This window comes from Macaca thibetana, chromosome Y (assembly GCF_024542745.1).
Source record: "Macaca thibetana thibetana isolate TM-01 chromosome Y, ASM2454274v1, whole genome shotgun sequence".
NCBI lineage: Eukaryota > Metazoa > Chordata > Mammalia > Primates > Cercopithecidae > Macaca > Macaca thibetana.
In genome coordinates, this window is record NC_065599.1 from 402,618 (window position 1) to 426,372 (window position 23,755).

A 23,755-nucleotide genomic window follows, 5' to 3' on the forward strand; every position below is an offset into this window, starting at 1 on the left:
AATCAATTTTTGTATTTTAAGCTAAAATAAAATATTTATAATATTCACCTTTTGAAAAATAATTCCCTATGTCAATCAACCTTTTTGATTTACTGACCAATTATGGTCTCAACTGTGACAGTGAAGGAGCCGTCAGCGTTGCCAGACCCTTCAGTAAGATGAGGCATGGAAGATACCCACTGGATTTAGAGATTAATGGGACTGGAGAAATGTAATGAAGTCAGGCTCAAGATAGTCAACTGTTATGTGACAATGTCACAAGCTGTTCTTCCCTATCAAGTTCTTTTCCACTTAGTGTTTTAGAATTTAAGTGCTGCTTTTTAATCTCCTTTATTGAGCAAATGGTTTCAATGTATTCTACAGCTGAAAAAGCCCTTAATAATGAGAATAAGGATGGTGATGATGAAAGAAGTATTATGGAAATAATATTAACAACAGTAACAATGATAGCTAGCTTCCATTGAAAATATATTGTTCCACAGACATTGTTATATATGCTTTACATGCATCCTTGCTTAATTCTCAGTCTCTCAGTTATGTACTATTATTATTTCCATTTTAAAGATGAGACAACTCTGGACCAGACAAGTTGAGTAGCTTCTCTAAGTCTGCAGAGCCACTAAGGGTTGAACCTGACATTCAAACCCAGGCATTCAGAGCCTATGCTCTTAACTTCTACACTGTGAAGTCATCCTGATTAACTAAGCTAATGTTCTTATTCTATAGATCATAAAATGATGTCCAGAGAGATTAAACAATTGGCTGGAGACATGGCAGACACTCTCAGATCCCAAACCTATGCTCTTTCTACTATACCACAGTAGTAATGAGTGCAATAATAGCAGTAGAAAATGACTCCTAAAAACCAACAAGTGCTGCTTCCTTGCTTCTACACAATGGTGTGCCTCCAAAGTGTTCCTTGTTAGGCACTGTTTTTTGTTTAAGCTCCATCAATACTCAGCTTCGTGGGCTCAGGTTTTTCTTGAAAGGTTAATCACAGCTAAGAAAAACAAAGCCTTTTAAAAATGTGATGTGTATTTCTTCCATGAATTTAGTGGTATAATTGTAATCAGGAAAATAAATTAAAGGATGAACATATGCAACGTGCTTACTGCCATGGGAGTCTGCAGTGGAAGAACCACAAAAATAAGAATAGTTACACAGTGATAATACATATCCAGCATAAACCAGACACACTTAATTTCAGGGGAGGATGCAAGAAAATAAGCAAGGTAGGCCGGGCGCGGTGGCTCATGCCTGTAATCCCAGCACTTTGGGAGGCCGAGGCGGGTGGATCACGAGGTCAGGAGATCGAGACCATCCATCCTGGCTAACATGGTGAAACCCCGTCTCTACTAAAAATACAAAAAACTAGCAGGGCATGGTGGCAGGCGCCTGTAGTCCCAGCTACTTGGGAGGCTGAGGCAGGAGAATGGCAGGAACCCAGGAGGCGGAGCTTGTAGTGAGCTGAGATCCGGCCACTGCACTCCAGCCTGGGCGACAGAGCGAGACTCCGTCTCAAAAAAAAAAAAAAAAAAAAAAAAAAAAAAAAAAGGAAGGTAAATTTTTAAAAGCAAACTCAACTTTCCAACTTAAGTGTTAAAAGTGTTAAAGATATTTATAAAGAGCATGACACCATTAAGGAGACCAAAATGCAAATAACATGTTACTGACCTTCTCCATGTCCCAAGACTTCCTGCCCACAGTATACAAATAAAAGGCAGAGGACAAAAGTGTAAGGTACAGGTGCACAGGGCGTCATGCCAGACCTCTACAAGGAGTATGAGCTCCGTCTGATCTGAGCTTCCCTGGATGACAAAGCTGCCACTGTAACCAGGTCTCCTTAGACACCTCTCTGCTCTCCTAATGAGAATCATTTCCATAGTTCCTAGTAATTTCGATCACAATGATGCTTTTCTAAAAACTCACTCATATATATTTTATAGGGTCAAAACTTAATAGGAATTGCCAAATTGCCCCACATTGGTCTTATCAATTCACAGTCCATCTATGGAGTGAGACCATGTGGTATTGACTTCTTAGCAAAGTGGCAGCTGCTGAGCACACCTGCATCACGATCATCTGGGAGTGGGAAGAGTGTGTTCACATTAGGAATGCGTGTCCCAGGCTGTACCACAGATCTACTAAATCAGATGTGCATTTCAATAACCATGGTCATTGACTTGTTTGCTCACTCAAGTCTGAGGATGATTCTGTGAGAGGCTGTCTGGAGCCATGTTTGAAAAAACACTGTGAAGCCAAGGGTGAGCTCACTGGGAAACAGTTCCCGATCAATTCATAACGCCTGCATGGTGGCAGGAATGGGGGAATCACAGTAGCTGGGTACATCACATCAATCTCTCCTTTCTCCTTCCCTCCTCATTCCTGACTGCCTAGAGAACTCCTATTCATCCTTTACAACTTTTCTAGAAGAGACTTCTTCAGCCATCATGCCAAGGCCTCTCTCCTTGTGTCAACGTACCATCTAGCACTCACTATCACAGTTTTCTAGCATGTCTCCCAGGGCAGGCAGGGACTTTTTCTTGTTCATTTTGTTCTTCTCACAACTAGCTTTTTGCCTAGTCTGTAAGTAGAATTCAATGAATCCTTAGCAAATGAATACATGATTGAAAAAACAAAAGCAAAGGATAGAGCAAATACAGAACCAGTTCCTGGGAAGGACAAGACAGCAAAACCCAGCCTCCTACTTTCCACTATCCTGTCTCCCATAAAGATCCCAGGTCTTCCAACAGTAAGGAAAATCAAGCTGATAAATGAGTACTGGTGGCCAGCAACCTTCCCACTGCAGCCAGGCTTTGTCTCCAGGCCATAAACAATTCCTTGCTCACAGGAGTTGTACCCTGTTGGGATCAGCAAACAGCTGTAGCAACAGCAGCGTGTGACCTGCCCAGCTTGTTTAGGTGGCGTGTGTTTGTGAGAAAAACTTGCTCTGTGGTGTTTCTCTATAATGATTACTTGGAGAAATGATGTTATTTTTAAGGGCTGGGGAATATCAAATAGGCTTATTTGGCAAAAGCCACAATCTGTTCACTTCACTTTGTGTGCATATGTGAAAATCCTCACGCTAGTAGCCAGTTTTCAAATCCACTGGGAAGAAACTCCAAAACCAGGTTGGGGGCAGGAAAACACAACCCTAGGATGACAAGCATGCAAATTAACACTGAAACCAGGCAAAGGACTAGTGCTGACGGATGAAAACACTGAGGTCAGCTATATGTAAGGATTAGGAAAATTCTAAATAGGGAAGCATTCTGCCCACAAGTTTTGTTAGGAGAGGACACTAACACCAGTCATTTATGGTCCCAAAGCCCAGTATATTGGCGTTGGGGATGTAGGTGTCTGCTGAAAGGACAGTGGCACTCAAAACTCAGGATTCAGATACACTCTCCTCTTAACTCTTCAAGCTCTTAGATAATCAACTAGTAGAGTAAAAATAATTGAATCATGGACTACTAATGCACATGGCAAAAACTCAATGGATATCCTAGTCAACAGATTCTTCATCAGCTGTTCTGTCAAGATGATAATGAAACATCAGACAATCTGTGAGAACACGATGCCAAGAGGAAGAAATATAAATTGGGCTCCTATATTCCTTATGAAAATTACAAGATTCTAAACTAATCAATTAGCTTCACATCCCCCGCCAACTCCCCCAATCTCTACATTATCATTTCACTTCATGAAATTTCTTGGGAATCCACTTACTATTCTGTCATCATGGACAGCAAATGAAAATCAAGTTCTCTGCAGAACATGAGAAACTTTGCACTGTATTGTAAAATGAGCTGATTGAGGGCACTTAATCCAAGAACAGCTAATTCTTAAGACCTCAAAGCAGAGTGGATAAATGTAAGGAAGGAGGAATGCAGCCAGGTTCTGATCGCACAGAAAAATGGATTCTGAGACTTGACAGACTGCCTTATTAACAATTACAGTAACTAGGGCTGTTCTTTTCAAAAGAATGCCTTGCAAGTTAGAATATAAAGACCCCATCTTTGGAGATCTGAGGTAGAAAAAATACCCCCCCTTTTAGAAAATAAGTTATGCCAGGCTTTGGGAGCAACATAAAAGATGAGAGGAAGCTCAAGGGGAATGGTTTAATTTTCTGAATGGCTTATCTTTCTAATTTCATCTCACTCAACCTCTTACACATTGGAAGGTGATTGTAAACTCTGGTATATTAGGAATAAATTTCTTGTTAAAAATAATAAACACCTTCCACTGACCAAGCTCTTAGAAAAGGATTAGAGAACCACTTTTCACTTTGAAAAAATCTTAAGACTCCCACTAAGAACTTTTGTTTATGTGGGTTCATCTATCTATATTCATAAAATTAGAACATTTAAAACTAAGACATTTTAAAAATAAGACTATCCAAGCACATATTCATTAGTGATGATGCCATCATGTCATGTAGCCAATGGAAAACTCCATTGTGCACTTGTCAGAGAAGAGTGAAAAGGGTGAAACAAAGATCTTAGTATCATTTTGAAAATAGTTGGGACCTGAAGTACCGCCAGGGGTATCCAGACAACACTCTGAGAAACATTGACCTAGAGTCATGTCTAGTTGACACAAAAGTGTATTAGAGTTCTAGAGATGTCAACTTTTTCAAGAACCACCTCTGTCATAAAAACAAACATTCTGTGTATTATGTGTCAATAAAAAGTTTTTTTTTTTTAAATAACAGATGCCAGTGCGAGAACTTTAATAAGTATATGTAAAACTTTCCGGAAGCTGGCAAGAAAACTGACACCACATTTGTTTTACAGCTTCTTCAAGTACAGATGACTCAGTGCTTCTACATATAGCTGTGCAGGGTCTCTACCAAGGGCCAGGCCTGTCTGGGTAAATCCATTCCCTTCAGCAAACACTGCAGGCAGGCAAATCACCTTAAGAAGCAGTTGAACTCAGTGGTTAAGAGTTCAGGCTCTTGATTTCGACTTTCTGAGATCAAATCTTGAATTGGCCTCCTGCCAAATGACTTTAGGCAAGTTCTTAATCTTCCTCCAAGTACAAAAAGGGAGAATAACAACATTTACATGGTAGGATCTTCATAGGAATCCCATGAAGGGTTATGTTTCTAGGACACAATAGTACTTAATAAATGCCAGTTATCATTGTATCTTGTTTTACAATATACAAGACATCCCAAAAGTTTCAAAACAGTTTTATGCTGAAATTTCAGAAATATAAGCACTACAAACTTACCTCAAATACCATTTATTTAGTTATATAAATTTTAAGTAATAAAATTTTAGGTTTTTTTGTTTTCAGTCCCACTGATTGAAATTGACAAGTGCTGACTGAAATAAAAAGTACATTATTAATCTCATGGTGGAGTGGGGAATAATTGTACACACAACTGCTAGACAAAGAAGATTTTTTTACCATTAAGACTTAATTCAATAGACATTGCTGTGGTCTGAATGTGTCTCCCCAAAAGTAATGTGTTGGACACTTAATCCTCAATGCAACAGTGTTGGGAAGTGGGTCCTTCTCAGAGGTGCTTAGGTTATGAGGGCTCAGCCCTTATGAGTGGATTAATATCATTATAAAAGGGTTTCACAGCCAGAATTCGGTCCCTGTTGCCTTCTGCCTTCCACCATGTGAGGATGCAGCATTTCTCCCCTCTGGAGGATGAGGAAACAAGGCACCATCTTGTAAGTGGAGATCAGCCCTCACCAGACAACAAATCTGCCAGCAACCTGATCTTGGACTTCCCAGGCTCCAGACTGCAAGCAAAACAAAAACAAAAACAAAAACAAACAAACAAACAAAAAAACCTCTCTGTTCTTTATAAACTACCCAGTCTTGGGTATTTTGTTTCAATATCACAAAGAGGACTAAGACAGACATTTACTGCGCACCTACTATGTGCCATGCTTGTGCTAGGTACCAGGAAGATAAAATGAAACAAGACAAGATGATTAGCCAATAAAGGTTTACAATGCCAGCAGGTGCAAGTGTGGAAACAAATTCATAAAGCATGTGTTCTGCTGTATTATTCAGGTCCAGGTATGCTCAGTGTGCTGGGGTTTCAGGTAATAGGGTGCTATGCCCAGGATACAGCCAAAAAGGAAAGGAATAGTATTCCCCTCACTGACACTTGGAAGACACTTTCCCTCCTTGTGATGCGGATTTTTTGTTCACTTGTCATTAATTCTGTTCATCTGCAAGAAGCTCACCTATCTATAGCTTTGTCTTTGCAGTAGCTTTTCAATAGCAGACCTTTATTGAGCTTTTCCAGCTTTGTAAATCATAAATTGTCCTTTCAACATGCATAGCGACAAGCATTTCAACACACACACTCTATTTACACATCATAACAACAGCCTCTTATTTAGATGTCAAATTCCAGCAACTAAAAACTCAGATGCACAAAACAGCAAGAAGCCAAATAACTCTCAAAACCATAACACTTTCCATAAACTTCAGTCCCCTTTATGCAGTCCTTCAGGTCATATAGCTCTTCTTTTCAAATACACATATATAATGAGTCTGTTCATCTGTTTTTCTAGCAGATTAAAAGTACAAAAATCAGGGGAGTCCTTTGAAAACATGGTGCTCAGCTTCATGAATTCCCTAAAAGTTACAACCCAGGGCTACTGGGTTTTCTCCTTTCCTTTCCCCGCTCCCACCCCCGCTTCCAACCACTTCCCCTCTACAGCCCTCCCCTCACCTCCCTTCCCCTCCACTCTCCTTTCCTTTCTGACAGGGTCTCACTTTGTCACCAGGCTGGAGTGCAGTGATGCCATCACAGATAACTGCAGCCTCGACATCCCAGGCTCAGGTGATTCTCCCACCTCAGCCTCCCAAGTAGCTGGGACCACAGGCATGTACCACCATGCCCAGCTAATTTTTTGTATTTTTTTTTAGATGTGAGGTTTTGCCATGTTGCTCAGGCTAGTCTTGAACCCCTGGGCTCAGGCGATCCACTCGCCTTGGCCTCCTAAAATGCTGGAATTACAGGAATGAGTCACTGTGCCTGGCCACTACTGTGTTTTCTGAGGCAAATTAGTTTTAATAGAACCAGAAAGGACTAAGTAATATCCATAAAGTATATCAGACACCTATACTGTTACTGAAGAGTTATGTGCCCTAGTGAAAAGACTATTTTTCATTTTCTCATATCTCAAAAGATTGAAAATTACAAATCCTTGCAATTTAGGTGGATGAAGCGGGAGTCTCTACTTTTAAGAATTTAAAAATTAGCCAGGTATGGTAGTGTGTGCCTGTACCCTGGCTACTTGGGAGGCCGTGTTGGAGGCACTGCTTAAGCTCAGGAGTTCAAGGCTACAGTGAGCTGTGATCATGCCACTGCACTCAGCCTAGGTGACAGAGTGAGACCCTGTTTCTAAAATAATAATAATAGTAAGTAAATAAACAATAATTAAAAATAAAGCTCAACTCTACGTTCAAAAGTTTCTTCAAATTTTTCTTAAAATTTCTAGTCCATGTGCAGAACTCACTTGCTTAAATAAGTTATCACTTATATCTAGTGAGTATCATTATGCTATAGAAAAATAGTTGAAAAATGAACATATTGTAGAATTATTGACCATTGTCGTTTATTTAAATGCTAGAAAAAAACTCTAAGCTTTATATACAATACGTTTGAGAGAAGTTTATGATTTTTTGGTTTCTATAACTTTTAGTTATTTGACATTTGCAAACTAAACTGGAAAACTAAGAAAACTAAAAGTGATTTATTTTTTTCTCAGATAACTGAAGACAAGACATTTTTGAGAAGGTGAATTTTCCATATCATTGACTTATTTCAACATTTTGAGTGGGGCACAGCTTTATTCTAAATTTTTATGAATTTTAGAGTTGATTCAAAAAATACAATGTGAATATTATATAAAATCAGATAATAAGGTAGTATGTAAAATATGCATGGTGGAAGGAGTAAATTGTGCGGATTATTCTGGCCCTGCAAAACACAGAAGCACTCAATTCCTCTTTTTCCACTGTGATTTTTATCTATTGTGTTATTTTGATATTTGTACATTTATTGGGAGCTAGCAGGGTGAGTTTCATATGGGTAGCATTTATTTTAACTAAATTTGGTTTTCACTTTAGAAACAAGTTCCTCCTCCCTCCTTTTTTTTTCTGCTGCCAAAGACCATTAGGCTTATAAATAAATACACAGCCCACAGGGAAGACTTGAGGAGGTTCAGGTAGACATTGCATTTGAATTTCCTGAGTTTGGTTTTATCTTAACAGCCTTCATACTCTTTGGACCACATCTGGGCAAGTGAAGTGAAGTGGGAAATGAAATAGTTGGATCAATGACGTCAACAACGAATGCCGCTGTTCAAAACCAAAACCGCACATTTCAGACAGAGGCTAGGTGTGGAATATACATATATATAACCTAAATCTTCTCATTTTCTCCTTTTTTGGTATGGGTAGAAATATCATGTAAGAGGCCTGTTACACAGATAACTAATGGGAGAGACATGTGCGCAGATGTCACTTGAGCCTCATTTTCCAAGCAAAAATTCAGGATTTCTGGTCTAAAACCATAGAGGATATTTTAAAGCCAGATGATTCCAGAAAATCTGAGACATGTGTCCACCACAGCTGTGATGCGGTCCACTCTCTCTCACCTACCCACTCCAGAATTTCTTACCCTTCATAAGGTAGCCCCTACTCGAGATGGGCCAGACTTCTGCAACAAATGATAGACAAAGCAGGCTTGGTCCCAATGTAAAATGAAGTCTCAGAACTCACTGCTCAGTCACTTTGGAGAGTGAGATGAAGAGGCTATGCCACAGAGGCCCTTGGGCAGCACAGCTGCAGTGACAATACGGGTCAGTGCCAGGAAGAAGAAGGATCAAGTTAAATGTGATCCAATAACAAAATCACAACACCGTCCCCATTAAGTAAGGCTTAGTTAGAAGCTAATAAACTGAATCTAATTTTCTGATGGCTATCTTTGACAAGGAATAAGCTCTGCTACAATGAGTGTCCTAGATAATTCAAATATAGACATTACAGTGGGGCTTAATTTAAAAAAATTTTTTTTCACAAAGGAGCCCATCTCCTCAAATAGATTCTGAGGTGATTTCAGTTGGAAGAACATAGTTCTTTAAAATTCTTACATGAATCATCAGGAATAATCATACATAAAAAAATACTTTTTATATTTCCATTTTTAATTAAATTATATACACATATATAAATACATACACATATATGTATTAACTTTCCACTAGGAAACCCACACTAAGTACCTAGGGTTTGTCTGTAATAACGGAACACACTATCACAAAATAACCCAATGTCCTGGCCACAGACAATAGCAGATGCTTCAAGAGAAAGAATAGAGCCCTTTCAGCCAATTGTATAATTACATAATATGACCATGTTTACAGTATCAAAGTCAGGCAGAACAAATTACCTTGCTACTTCAAATTAATAACCCCATTTACCTCAATTATATGGCAGGCAGGGTCTAAATAATGTGAGTAATTACTTCAATTCATTCAGATGGTATAGATTTGCCCTGTGTGTCTGCAACTATTTTTTCCGTCCAGTACACACACCTTAACCATTAGCAGATACCAAAATGCACAACAGCAAACTCCTATCAGTTTCATCTCTAACCAGTGTAAGCAAATTCTCTCCATTATTTGGCAGATTAAAATTTGTTATACTCTTAATAATCCAGGTTGAGGTTTTCTTTTCTGACAAATCTCACTGGACCATATAATTTTAGACCTAGGAAGTACCATCCAGGGCCCACAGTCTAAATGCCAGCTCCCAGAAGCAGTCCAACCAGAAATCCAACCTGCTCACTCATAGCACGTCAGGCAAGGAGCTCAGAAGCCCAAATGCTTGGGTTCAAATCCTGTCTCTGCCACTTTCTAGCTGAATGGCCTTGACAAGTTCCTAAACCTCACCAAGTCTCAGAGTCCTCTTCTGTACAATTGTGGTAATAAGGGATTTTGATTTATAGGAATTAAATGAGACAATCCACATAATGCACTTAGCATGCTTCTTAGCACATAACTACTATTGTTAAGCCCTTACTATAATTATTCTTACAGCAGCAACACCTTTAAAAGGTTCCCCCGAAGGAAGTGTCCATGTCCTAATCCCTAGATCCAGTGAATATTACCTTATACAACAAAGGATGTGATTAATTTAAAGACCTTGGGAAGAGTGCTTATCCTGTTTTATACAAGTAGTCCCTAAATGCAGTCACATGGATACTTGTAACAGACAGGCACAGAGAGTTTTGAGACAGACAAACAGAAGAGTATGTAGGCACATGGAGCAGAATAAATGTTAGACCTAATACCACAAAAACCCTAGAGGAAAACCTAGGTAGTACCATTCAGGACATAGGCATGGGAAAAGACTTCATGTCTAAAACATCAAAAGCAACGGCAGCAAAAGCCAAAACTGACAAATGGGATCTAATTAAACTAAAGAGCTTCTGCACAGCAAAAGAAACTACCATCAGAGTGAACAGGCAACCTACAGAATGGGAGAAAATTTTTGCAATGTACTCATCTGACAAAGGGCTAATATCCAGAACCTACAAAGAACTCAAACAAATTTACAAGAAAAAAACAAACAACCCCATCAAAAAGTGGGCAAAGGATATGAACAGACATTTCTGAAAAGAAGACATTCATACAGCCAACAGACACATGAAAAAATGCTCATCATCACTGGCCATCAGAGAAATGCAAATCAAAACCATAATGAGATACCATCTCACACCAGTTAGAATTGCAATCATTAAAAAGTCAGGAAACAACAGGCGCTGGAGAGGATGTGGAGAAATAGGAACACTTTTACACTGTTGGTGGGATTGTAAACTAGTTCAACCATTATGGAAAACAGTATGGCGATTCCTCAAGGATCTAGAACTAGAAGTACCATATGACCCAGCCATCCCATTACTGGGTATATACCCAAAGGATTATAAATCATGCTGCTATAAAGACACATGCACACGTATGTTTATTGTGGCACTATTCACAATAGCAAAGACTTGGAATCAACCCAAATGTCCATCAGTGACAGACTGGATTAAGAAAATGTGGCACATATACACCATGGAATACTATGCAGCCATAAAAAAGGATGAGTTTGTGTCCTTTGTAGGGACACGGATGCAGCTGGAAACCATCATTCTCAGCAAACTATCGCAAGAACAGAAAACCAAACACCGCATGTTCTCACTCATAGGTGGGAACTGAACAATGAGATCACTTGGACACAGGAAGGAGAGCATCACACACTGGGGCCTCTCATGGGGAGGGGAGAGGGGGGAGGGGTTGCATTGGGAGTTATACTTGTGTAAATGAGGAGTTGATGGGTGCTGACAAGTTGATGGGTGCAGCACAGCAACATGGCACAAGTATACACATGTAACAAACCTGCACGTTATGCACATGTACCCTAGAACTTAAAGTATAAAAATAAATAAATAAATAAATAAATAAAAGAGAAAAAAAAAAGAGCAGAGAGCTAAGGCTACGAACCAATGAATGCAGACAGCTGTCAGATGCTGCAAGAAGCAAGGAATATATTTTCCCTCTAGTGTCTCAAGATGGGGTGCGACTCTGTTGACACCTTAATTTCAGACTTCTGGCCTCAAGAGCTCCAAGAGATTACATATCTATTGCTGTAAACCACCACATGTGTGGTAATTTGTTACAGACAGCAGCCCCAGGAAACAAATACACTACCTCAACGGGTGCAGCTCTTGTTTGACCTTTAACCTGCAACTTACAGATGTTAACAGTGACAATGATAAGGCCAAAGATAAAGATGACTAAAAAACAAGAAACACCAAGGGCTGGTGTTATGAATTGAGCTTAACAAAAGTAAAGAAGCAGAAGAATGCAAGAGACAGTGAACAAAGAGGTATGACTGAAGGATACACTGTAGTGAGATTTCTTAAGGAACTGGGGAGACCGATAGGGTTGAGGAAAATATTTATTATTTAGGTTCACCAGCCCAATTGGGTTAACATCCAAAGAACTGAGCCCTGAACAAAAAGTTACCTTTTAAGCATTTCATGGGGTGGGGCGAGGTATGTGCAGGGGGAAGCATATTACAGAAGCAAGAAACAAAGACAGTTACTCAACTAATGGAGACATGCATTACATCATTTCTTACTTTCCAAGGAAACACATGTTTTACAACTTGAGTTTATTTGTCTAGTGACCTTGTGGTTGTACAGCTACAGAAACAAGGTCTTTCACAAGGTCTGGGAAAGGAGAAGAGATAAGGCTCACTAGCCACAGAAAAACAGGCAGTTAATTTTCGAAGGACTTCAGTTCTTTCTCTTTCTCTGAGGGAACTGGGTTTTCTTACATGCAACTGAGTTGCTTACACATTCTTTAATTTCTTTTCATTACTGTTCCATTTCCCCCCTTTGGTGCTTTTTATAACAAAGGTGTTAATAGAAAGCACCACTAGTTGCCACTTTTGCAGGACTGAGCTGCTTCTTCTTCGGGCAGTGGCTGATATTTGGTTAATGCCATCAACTGCACACTACTGTGCTGGGTTCCTACTGCCTCCATAGTTGACTCAATACTCCTAATAAACAGGGGTAAAAGGCAAGGGAGGATGACACAGATGCCAGGAATAAGAAAGAACCCACGAATGAGAGTTTTCAATCTTCCAAATGTTGAGAACCATCCTTCACACAAGGAATCTGGGGACCACCTGGACCAAGTCTGGTGCTCTCAGTAAAAAGCACCAAAGGCGGGAACTGGAACATGGGCAAACTTGCGCATTCTAGCTGTGATTTATACTACAGCTCGGCCATTTTCATCAATTTCTAGGCAACAGTTGGTTAAATTAAATTTTCCACATACTTCTACTTCTGAGGCTAAGAGGTAATCTAAAGCCAATCTATTTTGATATATAGCATTTCTTATTTGTGTTTCTTGTATTGTCAATAAATTTAGTGCCTTTGATGTTTCATTGGTTATAATTTTAAGGACTGCCCGCAACCTTATGATGCCATTGAGCATGTAGATGGGGAGTATGCTACCCCTATGACCCACCTTGTGCCTAGGTAGCTGACCTATAATATTTAATGATTGTTTCAGCAGGTCATTTATTAGTTTTTCAGTTTTTTATATCTGCATCCTTTTTGATATTTGTGCCTATTTTTGTGATGCATTACACATTGTGCTTCTTCTAGTTCTTCTTTTCACTATAAACTGGATATCTTAAGAATCCCCCTTGCTTTAGAGGAATTAGAAAGAAGAATGGCTTGATTGTTCCTAACACACATTCCCCTGTCCATTTAGCCAGCAGTTGCTGATATGCCCATGCTCCACAGATCTAATACAGGCTAGAGAGTACCATTCAAGCATTTGGAGCATCTAGCTAATGCCAAGTGTGGTTTAGAGTAGAGAATCAAGAGAAAGGTTTTGGATCTGGTAAATAGGAGTCATTCTTGGGGTTTCTCCACAGAATTTTGTTTTTAGTTTCATCATAACACTGTTGCCTGAGGCAGATTGTTTCTCCTACTAACTCTGTGAAATCCTTTCCCCATCAGGTGACACAGTACTTTCCAATTATGGAGGGTTTTAACAACCAAACACTGGCTGAGGCTGTTGGTTCACTGGCAAGGTTAGATGAAGTGGAGTTATCTTGTGGCATTAATTCCTTTGCCTTCCATGGCCACTGGTCTCCCATATTAGTTTCTCCACATACATAGCATGAGGAGGTTTCTGAGATGCCAGCTATATTTTCAGCTAGTTGAACAGAAAAGTTTTTGGTTGATGGGGGAAATCAGGTACTGATAATCAAAATGCTTATAGAATGACTTATGAACCCAGAATTGTGGGGTTGGATTCATTTGATTCCTTCTAGTCTTTTTAACAATTAGTGGAATTCTGAGGCCTGCTCCTTGTCTCCTCACTGGCCTTGGGATAGATATACATATATACACACACACATATATATACACACACACACACATATATATATGTTTACTTTATTTCCCTTGGCCAATAACAGTGCTCAGGATAATGCTAATAATTCAGCCTTCTGAGGGGAAGTCCCAGAAGTTAAGGCTTGAGCCTCGACTACTGAGTGTTGGGTCAATACTGCATATGCTGCATATCACACCTCATTTGTTATGAAACTGGTACCATCAGTGAAGTATTCAACATCTACGCTCTCCAAGGGGGTATCTCGGAGATCTTTCTTGCTTGAGAACACTTTGTTCACCGTATTTATGCAACAGTGGGGCAGGTCCTGCCAGCCGTGAGGTAACCCACCATCCTTCCAATCAGGTTCCTCCACAGGCAGCAGGGTAGCTGGGTTCAAGGTATTTATAGTCTCCAGTGTCAGTTGGGGATTTTCACACAGAAGCCCTTGATTCTTTAGCATTCTAGAGTTGGAAAGCCAGTGATGTCCTTTGTGTTCCATTAAGGTGACTGCAGCATGTGGCACCTCAACTATTAACTTCTGACCTAGGGCTAGCTTGTTGGCATCTTCTATAAGGATTGCTGTAGCTGCCAATGCCCTGAGGCAATGGGGCCAACCTAAGGCCATAAAGTCCAGTCTTTTGGATAAGTATGCTACCAGCTGATGCCTAGAGCCCAACAACTGAGTTAAGACTCTGACTGCCATTCCTTTTTGTTCATCCACATACAAAAAGAAGGGCTTTTTTTTACGTCTGGTAACCCTAGTGCCATGGCCTGGATGAGAGCTTCCTTTATATCCTTAAAGGCCTTTTCATGTTCCTTTTCCCATTGTAGGGGCTCTGTTTCCCCTCCTGTAGTAGCCTCATATAAGGGCCTTGCTATATGGGAGAAGTTTGGAATACAGTTTCTGCAGAATCCCACTGCACCTAGAAATTCCCTGACCTGCCGCCTTGGAACTGGGGTGGGCAATGCACATCCAGGCTCACGGTGTGCACGTCCAAGCCTTGCTGGCCTTGGGATACCATGACTCCTAGATATCCAACCTCCTGAGAGCAAACTTTTGTCTTTCCTTGGACACTTCATACCAGCTTCACAAAGCAGGTGGAGAAGTCCCTCTGTTCCTTGGAGGCATTCCTCCCTGTGGGGGCAACAAATAGCAAATCATCAATGTAATGTAATAGCACACAATTATCACTAGGTGGCACAAAAGCCTCAAGGTTGGTAGCCAAAGCCTCCTGAAACATAGTGGGAGAATTCTTGAACTTTTGAGGCAACCTTGTCCAGGTATACTGAGATTGCCCCTACTGGAAGGCAAATACAGGCAGACTTTGGAAAGCAAGCCTCAAGCAAAAGAAAGTATCCTTTAAGTCCAGACATGTGAACCATGCGACTTCAGCAGGAATCTGTCCCAACATTGTGTATGGGTTGGGTACTATGGCATGGATAGTGACAGTGGCCTTGCTTACTGCCTGGAGGTCCTGCACTGGCTTGCATTCACTATTTGGTTTGTGCATGGGCAGCAGAGGAGTATTCGAGGAGGATTTGCATTTCACTATAATCCCACGTTTATAGAGCCGATTTAGATGTTTTGTTATGCCTTCAATTGCCTCTCTGGGTAAATGGTATTGACGGACTTGTACAGGAGCAGCCTAAAGGTTAAGCTCTGCTACCACTGGAGTTCTGTTTGCAGCAAGTCCAGGGGGGTCATCCTCAGCCTATACACCTGGTACCTTGAAAAGCATTCCCTACATATTGTGTAAGTCCAGCTCTGGCAGCTTTCTGGTACATAGTTCATAGAGCAGCCATTTCTCAGTTCTTGGGACAGTCAGAGTCAATACCACTGCCTTTGGCTTTCCTATATCCAGGGTCACATTCCCTTTAGGTGTAAAGGAAATCTTGCCTGAAGTTTCTGGAGTAAGTATCTCCCCAACAAGGGCACTGGACAATTTGGCATATGTAGAAACTCATGCTGAACTTCTTGTCCCCCCGATAACACATCTTCTGAATTTGCAAAAAAGGTCTCTGTTCTCTGGCTCCAGTATCCCCTATGATAGTAGCTCAGTTCTTTGTGGGGGGGGGGCTAATCATGTGAGTTACCACAGAGAAATCAGCACCAGTATCGACCAAAAAATCCATTGATTGGTCCCTTATTTCTATAGAGACCCTACGCTTCCTGGGACCTAAAAAGATGGAGTCCAGTCTGTCTCAGTCTTCAAAATTCTCTGGCCCTGCTAAGCCAATTAGATCAGGATCTGCCTTTGAAGCAACATGACTGGCAACCGAACACTGCAGTCAGGTGTTAGACCATTGACCATCATCACCTTCCTTTTCCTTTTTGGGGCATTCATCTTTCTAATGGCCCATTTGCCTGCACCTTGCACACTGATTCCTGTCCATACCAGGACCTGCTTTTTTCCTGGTCTTGTCTGCACTCTTCCTTGGCCTCTGCCTTGGCCATACCTTTTAGCAAATCCAGGGTTACTTTCTGCTAGTGTAGATGCTATAAATTGAGCTGTCTCTTTGTTTCTATTTCTGGTTTTTCTTTCTTCCTTTGGTTGGGCTGTCTGAGCCACTAATGCCTTGTAATGTCCCTCTAGGCAGGGTTGTAACCACTTGGGGCAAGTTTGTCCCACATTGAGCCAAGAGTCTACATAAGGAAACTCATCTAGGTATCCTGGTTGTCCTCCAACTCCAGTGACCACCTTAAACACACAGCCAATTTGTTCCCTGTATATTGTACCTTCAGAGGGCCACCCCACATTGAAAGCAGGCCAATCTATCTCACAGTATGTCTTAGCTTTTGAGCATCCAGTTTCATCCCATAATCATCTCTAAATCCTTTTTAAAAATATTTTTATCATGCACTCCAAAAGAGTTTGTTTCAATGTTTTCCCTCCTATTTCCTCTCTTGCAGTGCACTTGCACTCTCAGGTCCACCAGGTCCTTTGATGGGAGTTTCAGATGCTGCTGAGCCAGGAATGTGCTTTCCTCTTCACAGCCTGCTGCAGATGTGGAACTGGTACTATCAGCCATATGTAATATCCTAAGTCTGACTTCCCTCAAACATGCCTTGGGCACACAGCCTGCACTAAGGGATCTGTGCCTCCCCACATCACTCCTTGCATTGGCCTCTCCTGAGACCATCTCTTTCACACCACCTCCTTTGCCCCAGGATTCCTCACTGGATGAAACGAGCCTCTCTTATGTCCCAGGTGCATCTAGTTAGGCTACCACATTCAAACACATACACCACTCCTATCCCAGGCCTCCTCATAAGATGAAATGAGCCTCTCTCGTCACCCCAAGTAGGTTCACATGCACCCACACACTCCCCGTTGGGATGGCAAACCACTCTTGCCACCACATCAGCAAGCTCTACCTTGCTGCACTTGTGGCTCTATCAGCCCATTTTCTTCTTTTTTCCAGTTCCAGTGTTAGTAGGGACACGAGGTTCATCCAAATTGGCAAGCCACTCTTGCTGCCCCCAGTCACTCTAAGATGGACTACTGGTTGATCCCTGGGAGGTGGTCAAGCTCCCCTTTGTCCTTATGGGACAGGCTTCCTTGCCTTGAGCCCTTGCCCCTTACTGTGGTTCCTGAACTGCTGGTATCATCCTGAAGCCCGATCCTCAGTTCCACTGTGCTGCTGGGCAGGCTGCCGGGACACAGGCAGAGCCAGTCTCCATCTGGGTGAAGTTCCCTCACAGCGTGCCTTGGATACCAGGTCTCCCCTGTCCCCTGGACTCTGGTCCCACAGGCAAAGGAGACAGTAAATCTCTCATCTCCAATCCCTGTATGGTCCAACAGAAATGTAACTGGATTTATTAAAGAATCAGAGACCAACGGGGTTGAGGAGGTTACTTATTACTTAGGTGCACCTGCCCAGTCAGATTAACATCCAAAGGACTGAGTCCTAAACAAAGAGTTAAGTTACCTTTTAAGCATTTCTTGGGGGCAGGGGGAGATATGTGCAGGAGGAAGCGTATTATAGAAGCAAGAAACAAAGACAGCTATTCAATTAATTGAGACATGCATTACATCACTTCTTACTTTCCAAGGAAAAATATATTTTACAACTTGAGTTTATCTGTCTAGTGACCTCTCAGCTGAACAGCTAGAGAAAAAGGATCTTTCACAATGTCTGGGAAATGAGGAGAGATAAGGTTCACTAGCCACAGAAAAGCAGGCAATAATTGTTAAAGGCCACCAGCTCTTTCTCAGGGAGAATTGGGTTTTCTTACATACAACTGAGTTTCCACTTACACATTCTTTAATTTCTTTTAATTTCTGTTCCAACACAAGGGTTCAGGGAAGAAAACACAGACAGCATGAGGCTAGATACTCACTCTATAATGGGTCTCATCCACTAGAGACAGCAATTTCCATTGCCATTGCATTGTTTGTTTTTAAATAACATGTTTATTCATTTAGTACTCTAGGCTTTTTATTTATATTTATTATGTTTTTAGTTTGTACAACTTCTTGAATCTGTGGATTGATCTCTCTTACAAATCTGGGGAAATTCTTAGCCTCAAACACTGCGTCTGCTCATTGAGTCTGTCTCTTCTCCTTCTGAGACTCCAATTATACTTACCTGAGACTTTTCATTGTGTCCCACTTTACTCTTATGCTTTTTTCTATATGTTATATTTTTCCCTCTTAGAATTTCAGCATAAATCATTTATATTAACCTTCCTTCTGGGTCACTATTCTTGTTTTCTGCTATATATGATCTCTCTGTTAAAATCCCATCCATTAAGTTCTTAATTGCAGATATATTTTCCAAGTAATAGAAAGCCCATTTGATTGTTTATAGATTCCAATTCTGTTTATATTTTTCATATTTTCCTCTCTTTCCTCCATTAAAAATTATTTTCTTGAACATATTAATTAGTTGTTTTAAAGTCTCTCTTTTTGTGTTGTTAAATCTAACTCCATTCAATCCGGAACATCTGTGGATCTCTATCACTTGTTTTTCTCTTAAAATCCCCTTTTTTTTTTTTTTTTGCTAAATCTAATTCTATTCACTCTGGATCATCTGTGGATCTGTTTCTATCATTTGTTTTTATCTTACTTTTCAGGGGTAGTCACATTGACACACCTAATAATTTTTTATTGCATACCAGACATCACATATTAGAAAGTTGAAAAGATTTTTGATGAAGTTATCTTCCCCAAAAGGTGGCTCTCCTTTCTTCTGCCAGGAAGATAGAGTTGGGGATGGGGGTGCAGGCTGATGACCTAAACCAATCAAGAACTATTACAAGACTCAGGTCGCTCCTGGCTTACACCCTTTGCTAGGACTTAGCCCTCCTGGACTTCATTGAGAGCCTGGTGTGTTCACCATGCCCTAACCCCTCCCAACCTCCAAAAGCAGATCCAAACTATAATGCTTATTGTCTCCGCACCAGAAGATTACTCAACACCCTTTCTGCTTTCCAGATGGATTCTGCTTATCTTTTGAACTTCTTGTCTCATACAGTCCAGAATTTAGCATCAGTCTTGAAGATAAAGCCAACTCTGCATTTCAGGCTCCTAGAGTCTCCAACTTTGTCTCTCCATTCCAGTCCTAAGAGAAAAAGCTCTGCAGGTTTATATTTCCCCGAGCTGCAACACTCTATCCAAGCAAAGCCTAGGTCCCCATTATTTTGTCAGCACTCAGAATTAGAAATACCCCAGAAATAAATTAGTTATAGACCATCAGCTCGCCTCTCCACAGCTCTCTTCTTAATATTTTAGCCCCCCCACTCCTCATTGTTTCAACACTTCTAAGATGTCCTTAAACAGAATGTTGCTTTCTGTACATTGTATGTTTTTTCTTGCTCTTCTTGGGATCATTAGTTTGCCTCAGATTACCCAATCCTAGCCAGAAACAGAAATCTCTCCTTTATATTTTTCAAAGTGCTTTCATTGTCATAATTAATTTCCACCATATAAACTGATAAGAAAAAGAGGGCAGGGTCAGGTGCAGTGGCTCATGCCTGTAATCCCAACACATTGGGAGGCCAAGTCAGGCAGATCATGAGGTCAGATGATGGAGACAACCTGGCTAACATGTTGAAACCTCATTCCTACTAAAATATATGAAAAAATTAGCCAGGCATGGTGGCAGGCACCTTAGCACCAGCTACTTGGGAGGCTGAGGCAGGAGAATGATGTGAACTTGGGAGGCAGAGCTTGCAGTGAGCTGAGATTGTGCCACTGCACTCCAGCCTGGGCAACACAGCAAGACTCCATCTCAAAAAAACAACAAAAAAGGCAGTATTTTTTACTCTGATCTCTTAGACCACTCTGATCTAAAAAAAAAAAAAAGGCAGCATTTTTTACTCTGATCTTTTAGTGGTGGACAAACTATGGGCCACAGGCCAAGTCCAGTCCACTGCCTGGTTTGTAAATAAAGTTTTATTGGAATACAGACATGTCCACTATTGTGCACATTGTCTATGGCTACTTTGGCACTGCAAATGCTTTTGCAGATTTGAGTAGTTTTATCAGAGACCACATCACCAGTAAAGCCCAAAATATTTACCATCTTTCCCTTTATAGAAAGTTTGCCAGCTCCTGCTTCATTTGAAGGAAACTTAAGCTTAGACACATTCAGTGACTGTTCAGTGACTGGCAAGTTAATTTTGGAGAGAAGACTGCGTGTCAGGTCCCCTAATTCTTATTCCAGCCATTCCCTACTCTTTTAATTTGTTTCCCATCACAAATATTCATTATAATCATTCTTAAGATTAAAACAACAAGGAGAGAGACAGAGGGGAATGAGTTTTAAGCAGACAGTCCCAGTAAGGAAAAGAGAGGTGTTTCAGTGAACACAATTAAGGGACTTTCTATTTTTGGAATATTTGAGGAATTTTGGCAGTCACTTTGGAACACTGCTGAAACAAATAATGTAAGGCAACTATTCAAGGATGCCACTTCAAGTTTAAAAAAAAAAAAAAAAGCCTTAATATTTCATAGGGGTTTTTTGTTGTTGTTGTTCAGAAAATGAACATGTAAGGAAGAACAATGAAAAATATCCTGAAGTATGTGTTCAATTTTTATCCACTTGATCCCCAACAGATGATGGCAGCTCAGAGGGACACACACACACACACACACACACACACACACACACACACACACCCTTGCATTATCAATCAAAATAATTTTTTAAAATCCCATACAGTTTCAAACTCAACAATAACTGAAAAGAAAGGCCATGTGTTTCATGTTCTTTTTCCCCCTCTTCTGCTAATAGAAGTACATAGTAATTTGCTTCTTTTAAATAATTTGTATAATCTGATGAGGGGTGCAATTTAGCACCCACCCCATGTCAATAATGGATGCCAAAAATTTCAGAGTTATAAGATCACCAAAATTATCACACCCACCAAAAAGACATGCTGGGGACAGCTATTAGTTTTCTTTTCATCACACCTTATGCAGAAGACTGAGCAGGGCATGCCTGCATCTTGCCAACCCTGAAGCCCCATTTTCCCACGGAGGACTTGAGTAGAAAAAGCAAGATGTAGGACAGAGAAGGACTAATTCCTAAAGGTAAGGGAGTCATGCCCTTAAAAAAGAAAAACCAACTCCTCTAAAAGGTGAGAAGAAAAAGTTCTCAGGTCTTCCTAACAAGATTCCACAGTTGTTTCTCTCAGCACTTAGACTTCTCCAGATGCCTCTGAAGGCAGAAGCAGAACTTAGCTCACACTCAGAAAGGCAGAAGCAGAACTTAGCTCACACTTCTTTGAATAAGTCATTTAAATGCCCATCACTCAACATCACTTCTATGCTCTGAATTCTTCTGTGTCCCCCAATGCTCAATTTTGGGGTCCAAGCCCTTAAATGCAGGATCTGCCATACACCACAATCTTGTATCTCTCATCACACTCTGTTTTCAGCCACTGTCTACCTAGCGCTTCCTGCTCTTGCAACGAAGAACACTTTTGACCTGCATCATCCTGTCATCCCAGATTGCAAAGGAACAGGTAAATAAGAAGACTACATTCCTACTTCAGGGATTTAAGTGGATAAAACAACAACAGAGTTTTACTTTACTTTACTTTAAAAGATGTAACATCTATGAAATCTCTGTCATCACATATTTATGATAGTAACAATACTGTAAAAATTAATGTATTATGAAGTATGAAGCAGCCTCCAATATCATATACTCCAAATTCCTCAACTGGTGGTTCACAAAGCTCAGAAAAGGATGCAGAGGATTCCTTCTGCTCTCTGATTAACACCCAAAGTCTATTTCAGAGAACCAGCCATTACACCCCTTTCCTTCTGTCATGCTCTTTTCTGGTTTTAAGGAAAAAGTAAAACACCAACACATCCTCATAAACCAACCTTCTTTACCGGCAAAAGTTTCTTCCAACCTGTTACCTGAGAATTTCAAAATCATACCTCCTATCTGGCAAACAAGACGGCCAGCTTCTCAAAGCAAGAACTATACTGAGGTAAGTATAGACACCCAGGCATACAGAGACACACAAGGACACACACACACACGGACACATACATACACAAACACACACATGCTTCTCATAGCTGAAAACGTGCAAGGCAGTACAGGCATTAATTTGAGCATCTATGAGACATAATCCTATGAAAACTAAAAAGGGCCTCTGAGCCTGAGAAACTAATGATGTAGCTGAGGAATTAAGATTTTTTTAATCATGAAATTTAATCATTGTAACATATAATACTTTAAAGAACTTAACTATTGAACAAAGGTAATTATGACAGCAAGGAGTTCAAAATACTCAATATAAAAACAACTTCAAAAATAAGTAAGCAAAATTCAGGCATCTCAATAGAAAATGTTGAAGACAAAACAAAAACAAAAACAAAACAAAACAAAAAACAGCCATTTATTTTAAAAGATACAAATGGTTAGTAACCAGAGTTAAAAAAATAAAGTAAACTTCGCTAGTCAGCAGAGATATGTCACCCTGGAAGCAAAAGACTCAGGGAAACAGAGATTTCTGTGGCCTACCAAAGATGGATTAATCTCTAGCATCTCTAGTTAAATCTTTAACTTTTCTGGAGGACATCTCAGAAACAGTGCATATCTTCCTCTGACATAGTACCTCTTCTTGGAACATAGTAAGTATTGAACAAACCTCACGTGAATGAATGAAAGTATATTGCTGTGGTGGCTAAAATCATTGGTATTGGATTAATAGCTCACTTACTGACATACCTGTATGCAAAATTAGCTGCCCCCACTCCTTCCATTCCTGTATGCTCTTCCCACCAATAGGTGAAGCCTATTTCCCATCCCATTGAATCTGGGCTAGATTTTGTCTCTCCTTCACCAACAGAATAGAATGGTGGCTGAAGTGACACTGTTCTATTTCCTGGCCCAGGTCTAATATCATGGCACTTTGCATTTTTACTTTCTTAGGATCCAGCTCATGCTGGACTACTGAAAGACTAGATACTTAGTTGAGAGAGAGAGAGGGACCACTTGGAGGTGCACCAAGAGGCTGCAATCAATAGTCAGCATTGGTTGCGTGTATGAAGCCACTGTGAGACTTCCATCCAAGCGCCCAGCTCATGCAGCCATGTGAGTGACCTCAGCTGACACCACATGGAACAGAAGGGCCTACTAAACCCAGTCAACCTATAGCATCGTGAGAAATAAGGCATTATTTTAAACCACAACTTCAGAGTAGTTTGTGACACAGTAAAAGATAACTGAAACGATATTTATCAAGTTCTTTCTAGACAGTGAGTATCTAATAAGTCTAGACACAGTAATCACACTACAGACAAAGGGAGGGAGGATAAAAAGGAGGTCACTCTAATTGAAGA